Here is a 20,488-nt window from a genome sequence, read left to right on the forward strand (position 1 = left end):
GCACCTCAAAATCAGGAGGAAAGCCTTTGCAGAAGTGTGGGGCTTCTTATATTAGGACAGCATGGACGAAATCTGTTAAGGATCTCCGTGTTTATCAAGAAATTGTTCTATGTCCACAAACTTTTGATATACAAAGTGAGCAAATATGATAATCAAGTCGACTCTGTATGTATTCAATTAAGAGTTATAAGAGGGTGAAGACATGCCTCTGGGGCAGATCAGAGGAATGAGATGGAGGTCAGGGGCGGAGGAGGGGAGGAAGAAGCTCAGGCGAGAGTCCTTTACTCTAGTGGGTCTGCTATGAAGACAGGCTAAAAAAAGGAGAGGAGGGGGGCAGAGGTGAAAGCAGAGCTGGAATGTGTATGGAATGTAGAGAATGATGGGATTTTTCCTGCTGGGCGGCAGAAAGCTGGACCACTGCTGAGCACACACACACACGCACACACACACACACACACACACACAAACAGGCTCTCAGAAAACAGCATAAATCTGTGCCTTTCATATTACTGCCATTTTCTTTTTTTTCCTGTCTTTTAGTTTTCTTCTCCTCCGCATGCTGGCTGTATCATTTCCGTCTCTCCATCCTTTCCCTTATTCCTTTTCAGACACTCTTTCGTGCTCCGTCACCCTTTTACTTTCTTTCTCAAACCATACTCTGCCTCCCTTGAAATCACTCCTCGTCCTTTTTCGCTCTCTTCCTCCCTCCCTCCCTCCCTCCCCCTGTCCTTTTCTCTCTCGCTCTCTTGCTCTTTCTGTCTGTCTCCGTCTCTCGAGCTCAGGCTGCTACAGGCACCGTTCCAAGCTCTGACAGTCACAAGACTGTTATTTCATTTATTTAATTTCTCCTCGCCTTGTTTGCTGTTCGGCAGGACCTCCCATACACGCGGCGTTTTTTATTTTTCAGCAACCCGTCATGAGCTCCACAGATCAGGGCTCTGGTCTTCATAGACGGATTACCGAGTTCGCTGAATCGACACAATCGCCGACTTTTCCAGTCTTCTAAAGCTTTCGCCGGACTCGTTGCCAAGGCGACAAGCCCACGATCTCCTATCTACTCCAGAGCAGTTTATGCAACGTAAATTCAGAAAACACATTGAGGTGTATTATATGTTTGAACCCAATCAAAGAGGATGCTAACTGGAGGGCATCGGGTCGAGTTCGAGTTGAAAAAGTGTTTAAAAAAATAATAATAAATCTAGATATATATATAGAATGCTGCCTGCTCCTCAGGCCTCCTCGCCTCCTCACCTACATCAGTACCTGACCTTTATGTCTGAATGAGCACAAATCTCCACAAAATCGAGTGAAACATCTCCCCAGAAGAGTGACGCTTATTAGAAGCAGAAACAGGAACTAACTGTGGAATAGGATGTTCAAAAAGAGGCGCACACCAATCTTATGTTCAGGTGTCCACAAACCTTTTTTTCCATATACTGTATGTTAGCATGTAATATGTACTAAATAATACAATGTGCTGGATCAAGTGCTATTCTGTAGTGTTTAATCCAAGTCTTAAAATTCCTCTGCATGAGCATTGAGGTCACTGAATTTGCCAATTTCTAAATTCAGTGTTACATGAATACATGATCTGTTCTGAATATCTGTCTCCGAATGGAATCTTTTACTAAAGTTTCTCTTTTCGAGAACCATGCGAGAACATGTCAAAAAACCCTCACCCAAGGCCGTGCTTTCTAAGAAAAAAGGACATACTCTCGCTCTCTCTCCCTCTTTCTCCTGTCAATCACAAAGACACTAGCTAACCCGAGGCGTCTTTGAGCTCATGTATGTAGTTGACGGCAGATAGCACTTTTCTTCTGAGTGCGCTCCTCTGCCCTGTGACCCGGCACCAGCATCAGTTTGAATACGTGGAGTCGGGTTCATTTTGTGTGTCTGGAAGGAAGCACAGGTTAGTCTTCACCCTCTACGGCTTGTAGCTGTTGTTTGATAATGGAGAGCCTGCTGGTGGGTGGAAGTTGGCAGGTGAACAAAAACTGGGGTGAAAAATACAAATGCTACAGCAGTTGTGATGCGTATGGGAACATGTAACTGTTCAGACTGAGCAAAAGAAATGATGTGTTTGTACTTATTGCAAGTAGTAAATTATATTACATTTAAGTGAAAATGTACAAATACCCCGCTTATACATATAACTTTAGGAAAAGTCAAACTTTTACAAGATCTCGTGTTGGAACGGATTTAAAAAAGTGAAAATAGTGATGTATGAGAACTCTGTGGATAATGAATAATGGATAGAGTTCAGTGCTTCATTCCCCCTCCGTAAGGAGACAGTCTTCCATACTTAGACCACACGTTCTCTGCAAAACCGTAAGAAGCCACAGCTTCTGCGCGTTTTTTTCCGCGAAACATAGTGGATTCGAAAGTCGCGTTTAAATGCCGCGAAGGAAAGGAAAGCTTTCTTCCAAAATGAATCTTCCTGATTTTCTGTCCAGCGCTGCGTATCTGTTATATAAGCACAGTGGAAGGTTAAGTTATTATTATACTCTGCTCTGAGTTATGGCGAACAGATGATCGCCGGTTACCTGGTTTTCGTCCTCGTGACAAACTCCAGAACCGCAGACTTATTTGAGACCGGACCCTTTTTAAACAGATGAAATAATGTCTGTACCGCACGAGTCCTGTGCCCGAAGACCTGCGTCACCATTCTCCTCTGGTGCACGCATTCACAATAACAATCAATTACTTTTCAAACATTCACAACTCTCTTGCTTTCAGAACAGGTCGTATATTAGGGTACGAGAACAATGGTATTATTATTTTTCTCTCTCTCCCTCTCTCTCTCTGTGTTATCCAAGGAAACTTTTTTTGCGAAAATTCCTGGCTCGGCTTCCTTCTTTGAATTAGAAACTGTCAATTTAATTGGCCGTGATCTCGTATGCAAAGCTGCTTTTCGTTTATTGCGCCGAGGTCTTATCCTTTAAAATATGAATAAGATGGTCGGATGCTTTGAATTAAAAGCCAGACACCCTGGGTTTCGCCTTAATTCCACCCCTCCCTGTGTTCTGGTGATATATTTTCACCTCGTTGGAGTGCTGAATATTTTAGCATATTAGCATTTCCACTAAAAAGAAAAAAAAAGAAAATTCCTTTTTTTTTTTTTTTTATTCCTCATCCTACTTGCCCTTTATTTCTTTCTCTCTCTCTCTCTCTCTCTCTCTCTCTCTCTCTCTCTCTCTCTCTCTCTCTCTCTCTCTTTTCCTTTCCTTTCTACTATAACTCTGTGCAAAAAGCTTGACAGTTGGCCTCTGAGGAGTCGGGGAGGGAAAAAAAAGCTCTCAGAGCCGAAAGCCTTTTTCAGAAGTCACTTAGTCCCCGTAAACAAAACACGCATCTGCAACCAAATCTGTAATCATGTCGAGCTCTAATCCAGCCGAGGAACCTCTTTTCAGGAGGGGGGGGGAACGAGGAGGAGAGTGGAGTGCTATCAGCAGAACATTCACAAATGTGTGTGTGTGTGTGTGTGTGTGTGTGTGTGTGTGTGTGTGTGTGTGTATATGTGTGTGCAGGCAGCCAGGCAGGCAGGGTGTTTGCTCCTCAGAGAGCTGTACAGGGCTCAGGTCAGATGGTATGGGATCACAGGCAGGACCCCGGACTCGCCTGTGCTGGGGAGTAAATCAATGAAGTGGGTTGCTGAGGGCCGCTGTGAATTCCCTGCTCGTCCTGGCTTTAATTGAAGTCTTGTGTCATCGCTGCTGAAACACAAGCGGCTAGATGTCGTTCTAAAAAAAAATTCACCGTAGCCACGCCTGTTTTTACCTTTCCTCTTTCATCTTGTCTTCGTCGCGAGCCTCCGTTTTCATAGTCCACAACTTGTGAGCGTTTTCCAAAAAGCTACCTTTTCATCGAAAGCTAATAAAAACACAAGGCCTTACACATGCTGTATCTTCCATGCATCACTTCAAATATAAAAAAAAAAAACCACCACTAAAACAACAATTATTGTCCAAATCTCGATGGGAAAAATTTCCCACTGATGCACATTTCCTTTGGCCGAGACTCAAATTGTATGCTGTCGAAAAACATAATCGTCACGCTATGCTGCTATCGGACCCTTCGACTCGAGGCAGAAACTCAAGGCATTTTCCTCCACCCCCTCCCCCCACTCCATCAAATAGCAAGTCAAATCAACAAGGCTGCTCAAAGCATCAGCAGTAAACAGGGTGGCGTTGTTTTTTAACCTTTCAATACATTACAATACATTTTAATACTTATAATAATATTAAATATTCTCTTGTTAAATATATAACACTGCCTTGCTGTTATGAGGACGTCAAAATATGTCAGATACACAATTACTGCTAGCTAGCTGAATTTTATTGCTAATAAATAAATAATTAAATAACTAAAAAGAAAAAAGTATTAAGGCATCCATGTTCTTTTATTCCAACTTTGTGCCACTTTGGAGGTTGAAAAATCTTAAAGGCGAACATTGACCCAAAGCAGATTTACACAATTATATAATTTATATATAAAATTATCATTCGTTTTTAGCTTCATTGATAATTTGTATAATTAGTATGTTTTTTCCCCCCAAACAGTGGAGAAGAGGAAGCTCAGTGGTTAAGGTTCTGAGATACTAATCAGAAGGTCAGGGTTTCAAACATCAGTATTGACACTCTTGGGCCCTCGATCAAGGCCCCTAACTGGAATGCTGTATCATGGCTGACCCTGTTTTTTGACCCAACAGCTTCTTAACATTGCCAGGATATGCGAAGAAAGAATTTCACTATGCTGTAATGTACATGTGACAATTAAAAAGCCCCAGGACAATGCAATTGTTTTAAAGTTCTGGGTTAAGATTTCCTACTTACATAAAAAGTTGTTGCCAGAAGATTTGTGACAACTGACTTTTCCTCCCCTACATACTTCTTCCTCAAACTGGAAGCTGAATTCTGAGGGCACACAACTGTTTTTGGTGCAGTAGCATGAATGTTTTTAAATTCACTTCAACTAGAAGACGTAAACCAAGGGTTGGAGTGGAAGATCTCCTGCTTTAGAGCTCTGATCCTCAACCGTATTGAACAATGACTTGGAACACTGACCACACCCCAGGCCTCCTCAACTCATTTACATCAGTACCTGACTTTAAAGTCTGATTGATCGCAAGCTCCACAAGCAACCTCAAAAATCTAGTAGAACATCTTCCCAGAAGAGTGGAGGTTATAGTGACAGCAAATGGGGGCTCAATATTGAATGGGATGTCCAAAAAAAGGGCACATAGCAATCTTATGGCGAGTTGTCCACAAGATGTTCTAATAACATGAGAAAGTCCATCCAAAAGATCTCTGAATAAAAGATTACATATTTCAGAGCTTGACATCAAGGGCACTTCATCTCATTTCCATTTTTCTTTCTTTCACCTACTGTGACTCTCTGACTGTGGCACACTCTCTAAAATCTAGTGAAACATCTTACCAAAAGTGTGGAGGTTATTATAAGAGCAAATGGGAACTAAATGGAATGCGATGTTCAAAACAATACACATAACAATCTTCTGCCCAGGTTTCCACAAACTTTTGTCATTATAGTGTAAAAAGTGTACTTATTTCAAGCATTCAAGAACTGGGCTGGAAATTTCCTCAAAATGGCCTTCACACAATCTAATGAACAGATATGAAAAAATCTTATTTCCTGTATGAAAAAAACGCTGAACACTACTTATAACGCGATGCTGATAATAATCACAGGTTGAGAGGTTTTCGGATTGAAATACCCTGCTACTACTGTGATACGAGAAGAAGCCTCGACACATTTTCATGCTTTTCGGACAGATTTCGAAGTATATTTTCCAATAATAGCATGTCTCTGTGTGATTTATTCCATTGGCATTTGAATTGAAGAACAAAATCTTGTTATAGCTTCGTTCCTGTTATCGCTTATGTTATAACAGCTACATTTTATCCTCCTCAAAAAATCGCAAAGCTCAGGAATACTTTCCCATGTCTGGTTCAGAGCTCTGACACTGGAGACTCCTTCTCTAAATAGTTATATAAACTACTTTACAGAAAAGCTTCACTATGTACATGATGAGCTTTCATATTTGTTCGTTATTTTATATTAAATAAAATGCTGCATTATAAAAATGGCCTAATTGAGACTATTTCTCACAATTCTGCCCTTATTTCTCACGGTTCCGACTGTTTTATTCACGATTCCAAATGTTTTACTCGCGATTCTGACTTTATTTCTCACAATTCTGCCCTTATTTCTCGCAATGCTGACTGTTTTACTCGCAATTCTGACTCTATTTCTCACAATTCTGCCTTTATTTCTCACGGTTCCGACTGTTTTACTCGCGATTCCGACTGTTTTACTCACAATTCTGCCTTTATTTCTCGCGATTCCGACTGTTTTACTCACAATTACGACTGTTTTACTCGCAATTCTGACTTTATTTCTCACAATTGACTTGATTTTTTTCCAGATTTCGACTTTATATCTCGCAATGTTGACTGTTTTGTTCGCGATTCCGATTGTTTTACTCGCTATTCCGACTTTTTTTTTTGCCAGTTGAGCAGCCTCACCCCGTCTGTAGAGCCAGAAAGCTTTACACATTGAAAATTAAATAGGCTACAATCAATAGATCGGTCTGTGAAACAATGAATAAAATCATAGAGACTATTTTAGGTGTGGATTCACAAACTCTTTTGTCTTGTTCCGGAACAAGACAAAGGCCAAGCCTTAGCTTCTGTCTGGCATGTACATGTACGTGTTACATTGCAACATTAAAGCAGGAGCAGAAGTCAAGCTACCTCTTGATTCTTAAAAAAGTACTTAGAATTGTCAGAAATAAAGTCAGGTTTGCAAGAAATAAGTCGGACTTGCAAGAAATAAAGTCGGAATCATGAGAAAAAAAGTCGGAATTGCAAGGAAAAAAGCTGGAACCGCGAGAAAAAACGTGGAATTCTGAATTGGAAAAAAAATAAAGTGGCAATTAAGCAAACTTTTTCTTTTGTGGCAGAAACAGGCTTCCATAGAATAGGTAATTTGGATTAAGCTAATTGGAACCTGTGATTCTCGATGCTCGGTGGTTGGTGCAGCAATTTAAAAAATGTATTAGAACTTTCGACCAATCAGAATCAATTTTAGGCCGGGCTGTGATATAAAGTCGTTGCTACACATTTGGCAGACTCTCTTTATCAGAGTGACTTACAATTATATGTCATTTATATAACTGTGCAGTTGAGGGCTTTGCTCAAGGGCTCAGCAGTGGTAGCTTGGTGTTTGAACTGCTGAGATTTGAACTCACAACCTTCTGAACAGATCTTAACCACTGAGCTACCACCTCCACCTACACAATGGCCTCTGCTAGCAGGCATATTTCTAATTTTTTTGTTTGGTTTTTCAAGGAATGCAGTACAGACGAGTGTGGGATTAGTGTGTCTGGTCTCACATACTCACACACACACACACACACACACACACACACACACACACACACACACACACACACACACAGTTAAACAAAAATGTGTTCTGCACTGTGACTCTCTGTTCTTGCTCTCCTCGCACCAAATGCCTCCAGAAACACAACATTAATAACGGTTATCTAGACACACAGACTATAGACACATCATTTTAGCCTTAGCCTTAGATAGCCATACTGCTGCTTGGAGACACATCTAAAGGGGCAGATAGACATCAGAAAGAGACCAGGTCCCAATTTCTGCCACAGAGCAAGCCCTGGGATGGGGAGCAAGATGGAAAGAGAGATGGAGGGAAATGGAAAGAGGGAGGCAACAAGAGCGCTTTTTCTGGCCGTGTGTCTGTTTGAGCGAATGGACCATGTGACAGGACATGTCACACTGAGTGACAAAGCTAGAGAGGGGAAAAAAAAGGCTTGTGGGGAAAAAAAGGAAAAACAAAAATGAAACGCTTGCCATGGTCTCCCAGAAGAAAGAATAGAGAGGATAGACAGAGAAGGAAGGGAAGAAGATGGAGATGATGGAAACCAGGGGTTTAAACATTGCATGTGTGTGAAAGAGCAGGAAGAAATGCATGTACATATAGGAGCCTGTGTAGAGGAGAGGTCAAGGTGTAGGGAGGGTGGGAGAGTGAGGGAACAGGCAGGGTTGTCAGGGATGAGAGAGAGAGAGAGAGAGAGAGAGAGAGAGAGAGAGAGAGAGAGAGATGGAAGTGGATATTTCAAATACCTTCCAGCAATGTCAGGTTCTTTCCAACATTTTACTGTGGCCTTGAAGCAAACAAGCAGCACTTCTGTGCATCATACTGAAAGCTTCTAAATCTCAAAGAATGAAAGAGCAAGGGAAAAAAAGAAAGATTGTGAGTGAGTGATAGAGGGAGAGAAAGTGAGAGAGCATGAGAGGGAATGATTGAGTGAGTAAGAGACAATGAATGAGCAAAAGACAAAGTCAGACTGAGAGAGAGTAAGAAAAAGGAGAGATAGAATGTGATAGATTTCGAGAGAGTGAGAGAGAGAGAGAGAGAGAGAGAGAGAGAGAGAGAGAGAGAGGTGAAGGACAGAAAGAGAGTGTTTGTGAGTAAGTGACCAAGCGAGAGAGAAAGATTATGAGTGAGTGAATGAAAAAAGAGACTGTGAGTGAGTGAAGGATTGTGAGTTAATGGAGGGTGAGAAAGAGAAACAAAGAGAGTGAAAGACAGTAAGCGAGAGAAACAGCTGAGAGAGAGAGAGAGAGATTGAGTGAGTAAGAGTTAAAGAATGAGCAAAAGACAAAGACAGACTGATCGGCAGTAAGAAAAAAGGAAAATGGAGAGTGAGTGTGTAAGAGAAATATTTCAGGATAGAGATTGAAGGACACAGATTGAGAGAAAAGATTGTGGGTAAAAGAGAGAGAGAGAGAGAGAGAGAGAGAGAGAAGGAAAGAGAGGTTGTGAGTGATGAAAGATAGACAGATTGTGAGTGATAGATGGAGTGAGAGAGAAAGAGAGAAAGACTTGAGTATGTCAAGAAAGAAAATAAAGGGAGAGGTGAATGAATGATGGAGGAAGAGAGATAGTGAGATTGTTAGTGAGTAAAAGAGAAAGAGAGCGATTGTAAGTAAGCGTCAAAGAGAGAGAGAGAGAGAGAGAGAGAGAGAGAGAGAGTGAGACTGTGAGTAAGGAAGGAAAGAAAGGAAGAGGTTGTGAGTAAGTGACAGAGATGGAAAGAGAGATATTTTGAGTAAGGAAGGGAGTGATGGGGAGACAGAGAGACTGTGAATGAGTGAAAGAAAGAAAGGAGAGGTTGTGAGTGAGTGATGGATAGAGAGAGATGTGAGTGAATGATGGAGAGAGAGAGATAGAAAGATTGTGAGAGAGAGAAAGAGAGAGAGAGAGAGAGAGAGAGAGAGAGAGAGAGAGTAAGTGAAGGAAAGTAAGGAGAGATTGTAAGTGAGTGATGGAGAGAAAGAGAGAGAAATATTGTTAGTAAGTCAAGGAAGGAAAGAAATGGAGAGGTTGTGAATGAGTAATATATATATATATAGAGAGAGAGAGAGAGAGAGAGAGAGAGAGAGAGAGAGAAAGTGAAAGGCAGAGTAAGAGACAGAAACAGCATGAGAGAGAGATTGATTGATTAGAAGATAAATAATGAGCGAAAGACAAAGACACACAAAGGCAGTAAGAAAAAAACGAGAGATGGAGAGTGTGAGAGAACGATTTTACGAGACTGAAGGACACAGACTGAGAGAGAGATTGATGGAATGAGAGAGAGAAAGACGAAGAGAGTGAGAGGCAGCATGAGAGACAGAGATCGAGTGAGTGTGTGAGAGATAAAGGATGAGAGAAAGGCCACGAGAGAGGGAGAGGCAGTACGAAAACGATCGAGAGATCGAATGCGAATGTGTGAGAAAGACGTCCGGAAAGTAAACGAGTGGATAAAGGGATGCTTTGGAGAAGAAAAGGACTGATAGTAATTTGTATACAATTGGAATGATATACATCAACCTCTGATGTCATCAATGTGCGCCTCATACACCTCCAAATAATATTAGCGTTAGCTCAAGAGCTAGATTTATCTTCAAATACAAGTAGCCTGAAGGCATCTGTCTTGCTAAATACTAGCTAACATCTAATGAATATTGAGCAGCATTAGCTGAACATTTTAATTTCAGTGCTGTGTTTAGCTAGTTCTTAAAGATACATTCAGCTCAGAAAAATTCCCTCTCTGGGTTGTGGGAACTTAATGTTTAAGGTTCTGGATTACTGATCCAAAGGTTGCAGGTTTGAGCCCCAGCTAGTAATTGTGTTGTTTTATGAATGATTCGTTTATTTTGAACGAATCTTAAATGTGAATCAGAAGAACGAGTCATCTTAAAGAGTGATTTGTTCGTTTTCTACTGGACGCGTACAAGCAAAGCATCGCAAAATCTCCGTAGGTTTTATACAGGAGACAGAATTGAGAAGTTTACCTCTCGACTCTTCTAGTCCGAGTCGTTCGTTCTTTCATCACAGCATAGACGCCATGAAGTTTATTCAAGGATTAAAGAAACTAAATGAACTAAGTGATTCAAAAAAGATTCAAAGAACCAAGAACTATCCGATCTTCCCATCAATGGCCCAAGCACTGCCAAGCTGGGGCCCTTGAGCAAGGCCCTTAACCCTTTCAGCTCCAGAGGCGCTGTATCATGGCTGATCCTAGCTTGTGCTGAAATGTACATGTGACAAGTATATGTATCTAATTCTTTCAGTAAGTTCGGTTCCCTTTTTGTTCTACTTCCTGTTTATTGTGTATTTTTTGCATCACTTTTATATTAACAACATCCTCCTATTGATTCACCCCAACCATGATCCACATCAGGACTGGGAAAAAATGTGCCTTGACTTCTATATCGCATCGACGTCGGTGTGAACGTTGTTTTTCGGCAGTGGAGTTTCCTTTAAAAAAAATTGGAACGGTAGAGGATTGATTAGGATTTTGAATGATAGAATCACTACTTGTCTGTCCATATACAGTACAGACCAAAAGTTTGGACACACCTTCTCATTCAAAGAGTTTTCTTTATTTTCATGACTATGAAAATTGTAGATTCACACTGAAGGCATCAAAACTATGAATTAACACATGTGGAATTATATATGGAATTATATACATAACAAAAAAGTGTGAAACAACTGAAAAATATCATATTCTAGGTTCTTCAAAGTAGCCACCTTCTGCTTTGATTACTGCTTTGCACACTCTTGGCATTCTCTTGATGAGCTTCAAGAGGTAGTCACCTGAAATGGTCTTCCAACAGTCTTGAAGGAGTTCCCCGAGAGATGCTTGGCCCTTTTGCCTTCACTCTGCGGTCCAGCTCACCCCTAAACCATCTCGATTGGGTTCAGGTCCGGTGACTGTGGAGGCCAGTTCATCTGGCGCAGCACCCCATCACTCTCCTTCTTGGTCAAATAGCCCTTGATGCCTTCAGTGTGACTCCACAATTTTCATAGTTATGAAAATAAAGAAAACTCTTTGAATGAGAAGGTGTGTCCAAACTTTTGGTCTGTACTGTACTTTACATAGACTTTTCCAGCCATATGTGGTTCTTCCCCAAACTGTTACCACAAATTTAGAGGTGTTTTTTTGGAGATCCCTTTACTTTAAGTAGGAGACCCAAACCTGTTCCAGAATGACAATGCAAACCCTGTGCACAAAGCCAGCTCCATGAAGATCTGCTTTTCATGGGCTCGAGTGGAAGATCTCCTGCTATAGAGCTCTGACCTCAACCCTATTGAACACCTTTCTTTGGGCCTCCTTACCCTGCATCAGTACCTGACTTGTGTGAGAGTGAAGTAGACTGTAAATGTTCAAAAAGCACATACTAATCTTTTGATGAAGTGTCCACAAATTTTTGTTTGTATTTGTAGCTGTGCTTAGTTTGGTCTAATCCTAGTGCTGGATTTTAGGCGAGTACTGTTGCAGCTTGTACACACACTGCACTTTTAAGCACATTTCTCTCAATATTAGCAATGTTTTTGGCATTAGCCCTCTTTCATGGCATGGGCACTAAGCTGCTATCTTACACGTTGTAAAGATTCAGGACTGTGATGTAATCTGCTGAAACGATCTCAGTTCATAATTGAACACATTTTTTCAACGACGTCTGATTCTGGTCTGCGAGAGCAAAATCAAGCCGAATGTTTTTGCCCGACAGACATTTCTGCGTTGTTGTATCCAGACGTGAAGAACGTGATGTGTGGCGGCATGTAGCAGTTTTTCCCCCCGACTTCACGTGTGTGTTTAGATAAACAAGACAGACGGGAAGACAGAAAGATTCGTATCCGTGCGCACGATAAGAATCGAAATGTTGAATAATTGCACTGGGTAAGCTTCGTGAGTACGAGTATTCGTGAGTGTTTGGAACTCTGCGGTCGACCGGGGCCTGGTTTTACCGCTTTACCGCTCGGCCCTTCCCTCCTGCAGGCTCGGAGTTCTGGAATGTTCTATCCTCCGTGGATTGCTTCTGACAAGCTGAAACAATGTCAGCTTGCTTTTGCTGACTGGAGATGTTTTTTTTCCATCAAATTTTTGGAGATTGCAGAACTGGACAGTGGGCAGATAACTGAGGTTGTGTGTGAGCCTCCGCTTCTGGCTCAGTGTGTATGTGTGTGTGTGTGTGTGTGTGTGTGTGCATTAATGAGCAGCTGAAGACTAGACTTGGCTCCTCTGTACGGCTCCATTGCCAGTCCTAGATCCTGTTTTTAGTTATTCTTTAACCAGCATTCCTGGAGTGAATCCACTGTATTCAGGGAAACTTTGTTTTTTTTTCCTCCAGCATTGCATTCGTGTATGCCATGAATAAAGAGAGAAATGTGGAAAAATAGTAACTCATGTTTTCATCATTAACACTTGAATCAGTTTTTGTTGCTAAATGGCTTCCATTATTACTCGCTCAGTACTCAAATCGACCCGTTTTCTTCTGTGTATCAGTGTTTTTAGTTGGATCACAGGCACCAGCTCGTATTTGTGGATCCTATAAAACTTTAAATATAACTCTAACAGGATAAAAATACATGCCATTTGTTAATCCATGGAAAATCATTAGTGTTGGGAAACTTCCAGAGGTCCTATGCAAGTCTAATCGAAGTATTGGGAATCATAATGAGGTGGGGAGGTGGTAGCTTAGGGTTTAAAACATTGGACTTTGGATCTGAAGGGAATCAGTTCCAATCCCAGACACTGCTAGTGCTACTCCTGGGTCCATGAGCAAGGCCCTTAACCCTGTAGCTGCTCAGTTGTATGGATGAGTAAATGTAAGGATGAGGGCATCTGCCAAATAATGGGAGGTGGTACAGCTCTGGGTTACTGATCGAAAAGTTGGGGGTTAAAACCCGGGTATTGCCAAGATGTCACTCTTGGGGCCAAGCTGTCACTCATTAACCCTCTGTGCTCCTTGCAAAAGGCTCCTTCCCCAAATTTTTTCTTGGGGAAACATAAATTATTCTAAAATGTAAAATAAATCAATAATTGCCATTCATGTCTTTTACCATGATATATAAATATACAGGAATATCACTGACTCACTTATTTACTTACTCCTGATCAGAAGGTTATGAGTTCAAATCCCAACACTGTCAAACTGCTACTGCTGGGCCCCTCAGCAAGGCCATTAACCCTCGACTGCCCCGTTATATGAGACTTGAGTGAACTTGCAGCATTTCGGTCTTGATTTCGGATTGTCTTTTTGCACCTCAAAAGTATAACATTGTAACTACCAAAACACCTCATCAAACATTTACGCCATTTAGCAGACATCCAGAGTGATGATATCATTCATAAAACTGAGTAGATATGGGGTCAAGGGCCTTACTAAGGGGCCCAGGAGTGGCAGCTTGGTGTGGCTGAGACTTGAACTTATGACTTATAAATCCAAATGCCTTAACTATTAAGCTACCACCTCCCTATCACCATAGATCAGCTAGCTAGGTGATAAATTGACTAAGATGGGGGGGGAATTAGTATTTTAGACATGTGTAGGAATAAAAGGTGACTGGAGTGAATTTATTTGGAATGGAAAAAGGAATTAAAATTGAACTCAGAGTTTAGAAGATTTAGAGGTCAGATTGTATCACCCGGTGAAGTGTTTGTGATATCTTGAGGTCATGATTTTAATATAATCACCGTAAAGCCGAGTCTCAGCCCGATGCCCAGGCTGTGTGAGAAACAGAGCGAGTGAAAAAAGCTAGATGAAGCTGTAAGCATGTTTTTTTCTGTGTGTGTGTGTGTGTGTGTGTGTGTGTGTGTGTTTGCGAAGTGGCGCCACTATTGAGAGTCAGGCTCTGGGGAGCCCAGCGCTAAACTTGATCAAACCGGTCTATTTGTCTTAAAGCTCCGGAGACCTGCCTCACTTCCTGTTGTGTAATGCCGCCTGTTCCACGTCTCTGACACAGAGTAGCCAGGCCAGACCTTTCCAACCCAGCGAGAGAGAGAGAGAGAGCGAGAGAAAGAAAGAAAACAGCATTCTGCTGGCACACAGCACATTCCTTTTTGAATATGCTGCTGTCCTTTTTGGAACATTCCCTTCCTACTTTTTTTTTATTTCCAAACCCTGAGCTTGATCAAGAATTTTCTTAAACAGCCCAAGGCGAGCTGCTGACTGAAAAAATATACCCGAGATCTTCTCCTTCCCATATTTTCATTCATTTTGACTCATTAAATCTGTTTTTCTTGGCAGAACGCCTTACACAGCTGGCTGGTTTCCATTCGGCCGTAACAAACACCCCATACGTGCATAAAACGTATATTACACAAAGGGAGTCCATTATTGCGTTATTACATCCGTATTTTACATACACGTCATGTCGCTTTCTCTCAAAGAAATCAGATGATCGCTTTTCAACACCTACTTCTGTACATTTCTCCACTTCTGTGACGGAGAGGTGTTCCGGGGCCATTTTTTTTCTGTAGCCAATCGGGTGACAGAGCTGTTCGGTTCTCGGTTCTGATTGGTTGGAAGGTGTTTACATTTATGTAACCAGCTCTGAGAGCTACTACAAGATATAACACAAATGACAGGGTTTATAAACACTATATTATATATATATATATATATATATATATATATATATATATATATATATATATATAAGTAGATTTAGATAATTCAGTACTAATTGTAGAAAGAAAAGTATAATCTTTACTATTAGGAAGATTTCTATAAGGAAATGTTTAAATGTTTTAATTTCAAGAGAAGGTTGAATGAAATAATGACCATTTATAGCTGCTAAAACATAAGTGTTACTGTATATAGCTTGAGCTAGGATGTTATAAGGTTTGCCTTTTCCTAACCTACTGTTTTCTCCCCAGGAACACACCGACTCCCGATATTCACCCGAAAATACTCGTGAGGTGAAAAGCTACAGTTTCGAGCTGACCACAGTGGTTAAAGGTTGGAAATCCAAATTCACCAAAGTCCAAATCCACTAAAGCAAAACAAATCATCAGTAAGTAGTTTTGGTTAAAATTGGCTAGTGAATATGAATAAAAATACATATGATGAACTACAGTATATGGACAAAAGTTGGTGGACACCTTAGCATGCCATATTTAGTCACTATATTTCCTGTTATAATAACCTCCACTCGAGAGCCTCATAGAGCCACAGTGGTGTTTGTAAAGTCAGGCCAAAAATGGTGTTCAATAAGGTTGAGGCTGTTATAGCAGGCCACTCAAGATCTTCCCCTCCAACCCATATAAAGCAAATCTTCATGGAGCTGGAACAGGTTTCTCCTAGTTCAAGTAAAAATGTAAGGCTATCACATCCAAAGATGTTCTGTACAATAGTCTGCCTGCAACATTTAGTCGGGAAAGTCAGGTGTCCCAATACTTTTGTCCATATAGTGTATAAAAGTGTGACCTCTAATACATGGCTTTTGTGAATGCCATTACAGCTGACGCTGAGGTAAAATGTTTTAGTATCACGTATAAAACAATGTAAATATGAACGCATTTTATCTTGGAACCTGTATGTACACACAGTTAGTCCCCGAGTTACACTGGAGATACAGTCTGATGACCGCATGGTAACTTGAAAAGTCGAGACATGGCTTAAACTACCCAGTACTCTTGAAGAATGATGATCAGTATGGAATAGTATGCTGTAATATTTCAATAATTTACCATATTACAGTACATTATTTAGTAAAACAAAGCAATTGACAGTATCGTACTGTATAAATTATACAGTATATGTGGATGTGGCTACATTTGCCTTCCGTGCGAAACTTAAAATATTTTTACAATATTGTCGTCATCGTGAGATCGAAAAATCGCAAGTTGAGCCATTGTAACTCTGGGACTATCTGTACTGTAAAAAGGTGTAACCCTTTTGGCTTTTCAAATAATTTTAAGGCTTACTCTGAGGTAAAATGTCTCTGTATCATGTAAAATAACATGTAACGACAAACACAGTTTAGCTTATATCTTATTTTACATGTTAATAAGAAATTTTTACCTCAGAGTAAACCTTAAAATTATTTAAAAATTCTAAAGGATAAATTGTACATTGGTCATGTTGATTAGCGTATAAAAAAACGTTAAAAAAGTATTAATTCATGGTACATTTAGACCAAAAAAGAAAGTGTGATTAAGTTGTGATTAATCACATGATTGTCATGAGTTAACCCGTTAATTAATCGCAACTTAATCACACTTTTTTTTACTGTTCTAAATGTACCGTAAATTCATCCTTTTTTTTTACGTTTTTAATACGCTTATCAAAATGACCAATGCACAATTATGGATGCTTTATACGAATATATGTTTATTATTAGTGAAACCAAACTCAACATAGAGCATGAAGACAAAATATTATTGTGCTTTAATTTACCTAAATCATCACGAGACCACATGGAACTTTTGCTATGTTTCCGCACCGACGGTTTTATTCGCCGGACGTGTGCTCACGTGCTTGGTTTGAGACTTGGCGCGTCGGTAAAATAAATGTTTAGTGAATACAAAAAATTACGGTGGAGTAAATCTAATTTTTTAAATATCCGAGTAAAGAAAGGACGAACAAATGTGTGTTGCGTTGAATGTTTTAGTTTCGCCACTTTTATATGCATTTATTTAAAAATGATCAAACAGAAATGTGCGGCGCATTAATTACGCGTTAATACATTTACCGCTGTTGAAATGGATTTGCGTTGATGAGTTATTAACGAATTTTATATACATCTTTGACTCATACGATGTCTTTTTTAAACCCCGAGCTTGTTTTTCCTCGAATCACCTTTCCCTAACGTGTTTGTACTCACGCCTATTTTGAATAAGCGCTGTCCAAATAAGATTGTACGACCCCAAAAATATTCCATTAACCTCTCAGAGGATTGCGAGCGCCACTCAGGCTGCCAGTGCAGCGTGCTGAGAGCGGGTGGCCTGTGGCTTCTGAGGGCTGGGCACATGTGGTAAAGAGGCTAATGCATTTGTGTGGAGAGATCGAAGCGGAGCAGTGTACCTCCCCCTGTCATCCATCTCTCATCTCCCCCTTCTATACCTCTCTTCCTGGTTGAGTGGATGCGGAGCGCCACACACGGCACTCACACCCTCTTTCCACCTCCCACACACACACACACACACACACACACACACACACACACACACACATTGGGGGGAAAAACCCTGTGCGCTCAACCTCATCTTGTTTGGCTGCGCTCACTCCTACATGCACAAACAGATGCACATTTCTGCCCTTAAGAATATAAGTGATAGAAAGAGCAAGAATTGAACATTAATATAACACACACAAACTCACACACACACACACACACACACACACACATCGTTTTAACCCCCTGCCCCGATTGCTAGCACAGTTAGCAAAGAATCATGCCTAGAACTTCTTCTCTGGCTGTCCATTTTTAACACGTCATATTAAGTAGTAGAGATGTAGATGCATATGTCAGCATCCCTGAATGCAACACAGAGCAAGTTAGCGATCTACGGCAGCAGCGGTGGTGTTAGCATCGAATTCGGAGCGTTGGTGGCTGAGGGCAGTTTCGTGGTGTGGAGAGATGAAGCCTAGTCCTACAGTGAAATGGCACTTTCAACCAGATTAACAGAAATCTGCTTTTCTCTGTTATGTTTTTTTTTTTGTCTTAAGACGATAAGTGTGGTCCAGAATTCAACAGGCTGATTTTATGGAGAAGGACTAGAGCTAGATTAAGATTAAATTGTGGCTTGAATTAGATTTACCAGGAGTGCAGAGGTGAGAAAGCAGAACAGCCGGAAGCATCGGTGTCCGATTTTTTTTCACGCAAGGCCGTTTTCCCGTGAACCCTTAGTGCTCACAAAGTATGTTACTATTATACATATAATAATTATTACAGACTGAACATGCGACTCAACTGACCATGATACAGAATACTGATTGTTCATGAACGATTCGTTCATTTTGAGCGACTCTTTAATGTGACTCTGAAGAACAAGTAGTACAAAGAGTGATTCAGTCATTTTCTCTCCAGAATCAAGTAGTTTACCTCTCGACTCTTCTAGTCCGAGTCGCTCGTTCTTTTAATCACGTGACTCCCATATACGTTATGCACTGCATTACACAGGAAAGAGAATTGAGCAGTTCAACTCGACTCTCATGAATCGGAGTCGTTCGTTCTATTATCACATGACTCCCATAGACTATATGAAGGTATTTAAAGGAACGAGATTTAAAGAACCAAGTCACTAAAATGATCCAATCTTCCCATCACTGTTACAGAATCAGTGCGACATTCATTAATAGATGCATAGAAGTAAAAAAAAACTGAGACGGAAACAAAGAAAAAAATGATACGGTCACACTTTTTTTACAGCACAGTAACATTTTTTCTTCGCATATCGCAATGATGTTTGGAAGCGGGGGTCAGAGCACCGGGTCAACCATGACACAGCGCCCCTAGAGGACAGAGGGTTGAGGGCCTTGCTCAAGGGCGCCGTGAGCGGCAGCTTGGTCATACTGGGGCTTGAGCCGTGGACTAAATCACTGCCGCATCGGAAACCGTTAAATAACCAGAACACGTCTACTGCGAGATATTATAATGGAAGCATACATTTTGTCTTAATATTATTCAGATATTAATTAGAAGCAGTTTCAACGAGCCATGAATTATTCCACTCGAGTGAAACTCAAACGTGTGCATGTACGAGTATAGGATGTGCACCTGTGCGTTTACAGTGCATCAGATTTGTTCCACCACCAGGAATATAATATCCAAAAAAGTTCAACTTCGGGAAATCAAAAAAAAAAAAAAAAACGAATCCCACTGGAACTCTATACAGCAGCTTCTTTTTCTGTAACAGAGCTGCTTTTGAGAGGGTCAGCGTTACCTGCTTCAGGATTCAGGTCAGGAGGAATGAAGCCAGGAATGCCTGGTGCAGAAGAACCAACATGCTTCAAATTACAGGCTGCCCTTTTTTTTCTCCCTCTACCTAAAAAACAGCTAGGCATTGTTAATTTTTTCAATCCTGCACTTGAGTTTCTTCTGTGCACGAAGCTCGGCGGCTCGGGTTACGGCGTATATGAAAGCGGAGATCGAGAGGTACATGTGTACAGGCTACTTAATCCTGTCGGAGGGACGGTGGAGAGAAATGTGTAGGGTAGAAAAGACAGGGAAAGACGTGCACGTGGTATACCGATGCGTTCTGAGACGAGCAGCAGAGTGTGTGTTTGCGTTCAAGCCTCGGGTTATTTCTACAACTCTGCTCAGCTAGGGTCACACTCCATCCATCCATCTCTCTCTCTCTCTCTCTCTCTCGGGTGTGTGCCAGAGAAAGAAAGATTGAGATAGAAAAAGGACACCGAAATTTTACCTCGAAAAAATGCTCAGGAACGAATTACTACTCTGATCACATCTCACTGGATCTTTACACTCGTTTTTTTTTTCATTTCATTTTATATTGTACGTAATATTTTAACCCTCATACCTACATTTTTCCTACATTTGAACATTCATCTTTTTTTAATTGTATTTTCTTCTCCATATATATTCACCATGAAATGTTTATCCTTTATATATTACTATTTTTATCATTTTTATTATACTTCTTTCTCACCATATATTCTATTATTTCCCCTCTCTATATTATACATGTATTATTGTTACTACATTTTTGAAAGTTTTCCTTAATATTTTATTTTTTAGCATTATTATTTATATACTTTTGCCTTCTTATATCACCATGTATTCTATTAATATTTTCCCCTCTATATATTGTACATTTATTATATATTTAGATTTCTATTGTTTTTTTTTTTTAACTTTTAGAAAAGAAATTTCATATATACATATATTTTTTTCTCTCAATATATTAGTTTTTTCAATATACATCCTCTATATGTTATATTTTATAATATATATTTAGATCTATATATTTATTCTACATTTTATTTGTATTTTTTAAAATCAGTATTTTTAGTTTTTATTATATTTTATCTTCACCTTTTTCTCCTGATGTTTTAGCAACGCCGTATGTAACCGTTAAGGACAATAAAGTACTTGGCAAAAATAAAAAAAAGAGAGAAAGGAGAGAGTAGAC

General features: G+C 40.3%; 1 protein-coding gene across 3 annotated transcripts in view; it reads left to right on the forward strand.

The window, feature by feature from the left end:
* The window catches only part of wnt5b (wingless-type MMTV integration site family, member 5b), a 119,631-nt gene that overhangs the window by 47,922 nt on the left and 51,221 nt on the right, over window positions 1–20,488 (forward strand). For all 3 annotated transcript variants that reach the window (XM_046873315.1, XM_046873313.1, XM_046873314.1), the window contains exon 2: window positions 15,269–15,405. The gene's annotated coding sequence lies outside the window, so the exon portion shown is untranslated. The remainder of the gene's footprint in view (window positions 1–15,268; window positions 15,406–20,488) is intronic.

This window comes from Silurus meridionalis, chromosome 18 (assembly GCF_014805685.1).
Source record: "Silurus meridionalis isolate SWU-2019-XX chromosome 18, ASM1480568v1, whole genome shotgun sequence".
In the NCBI taxonomy this organism is placed as follows: domain Eukaryota; kingdom Metazoa; phylum Chordata; class Actinopteri; order Siluriformes; family Siluridae; genus Silurus; species Silurus meridionalis.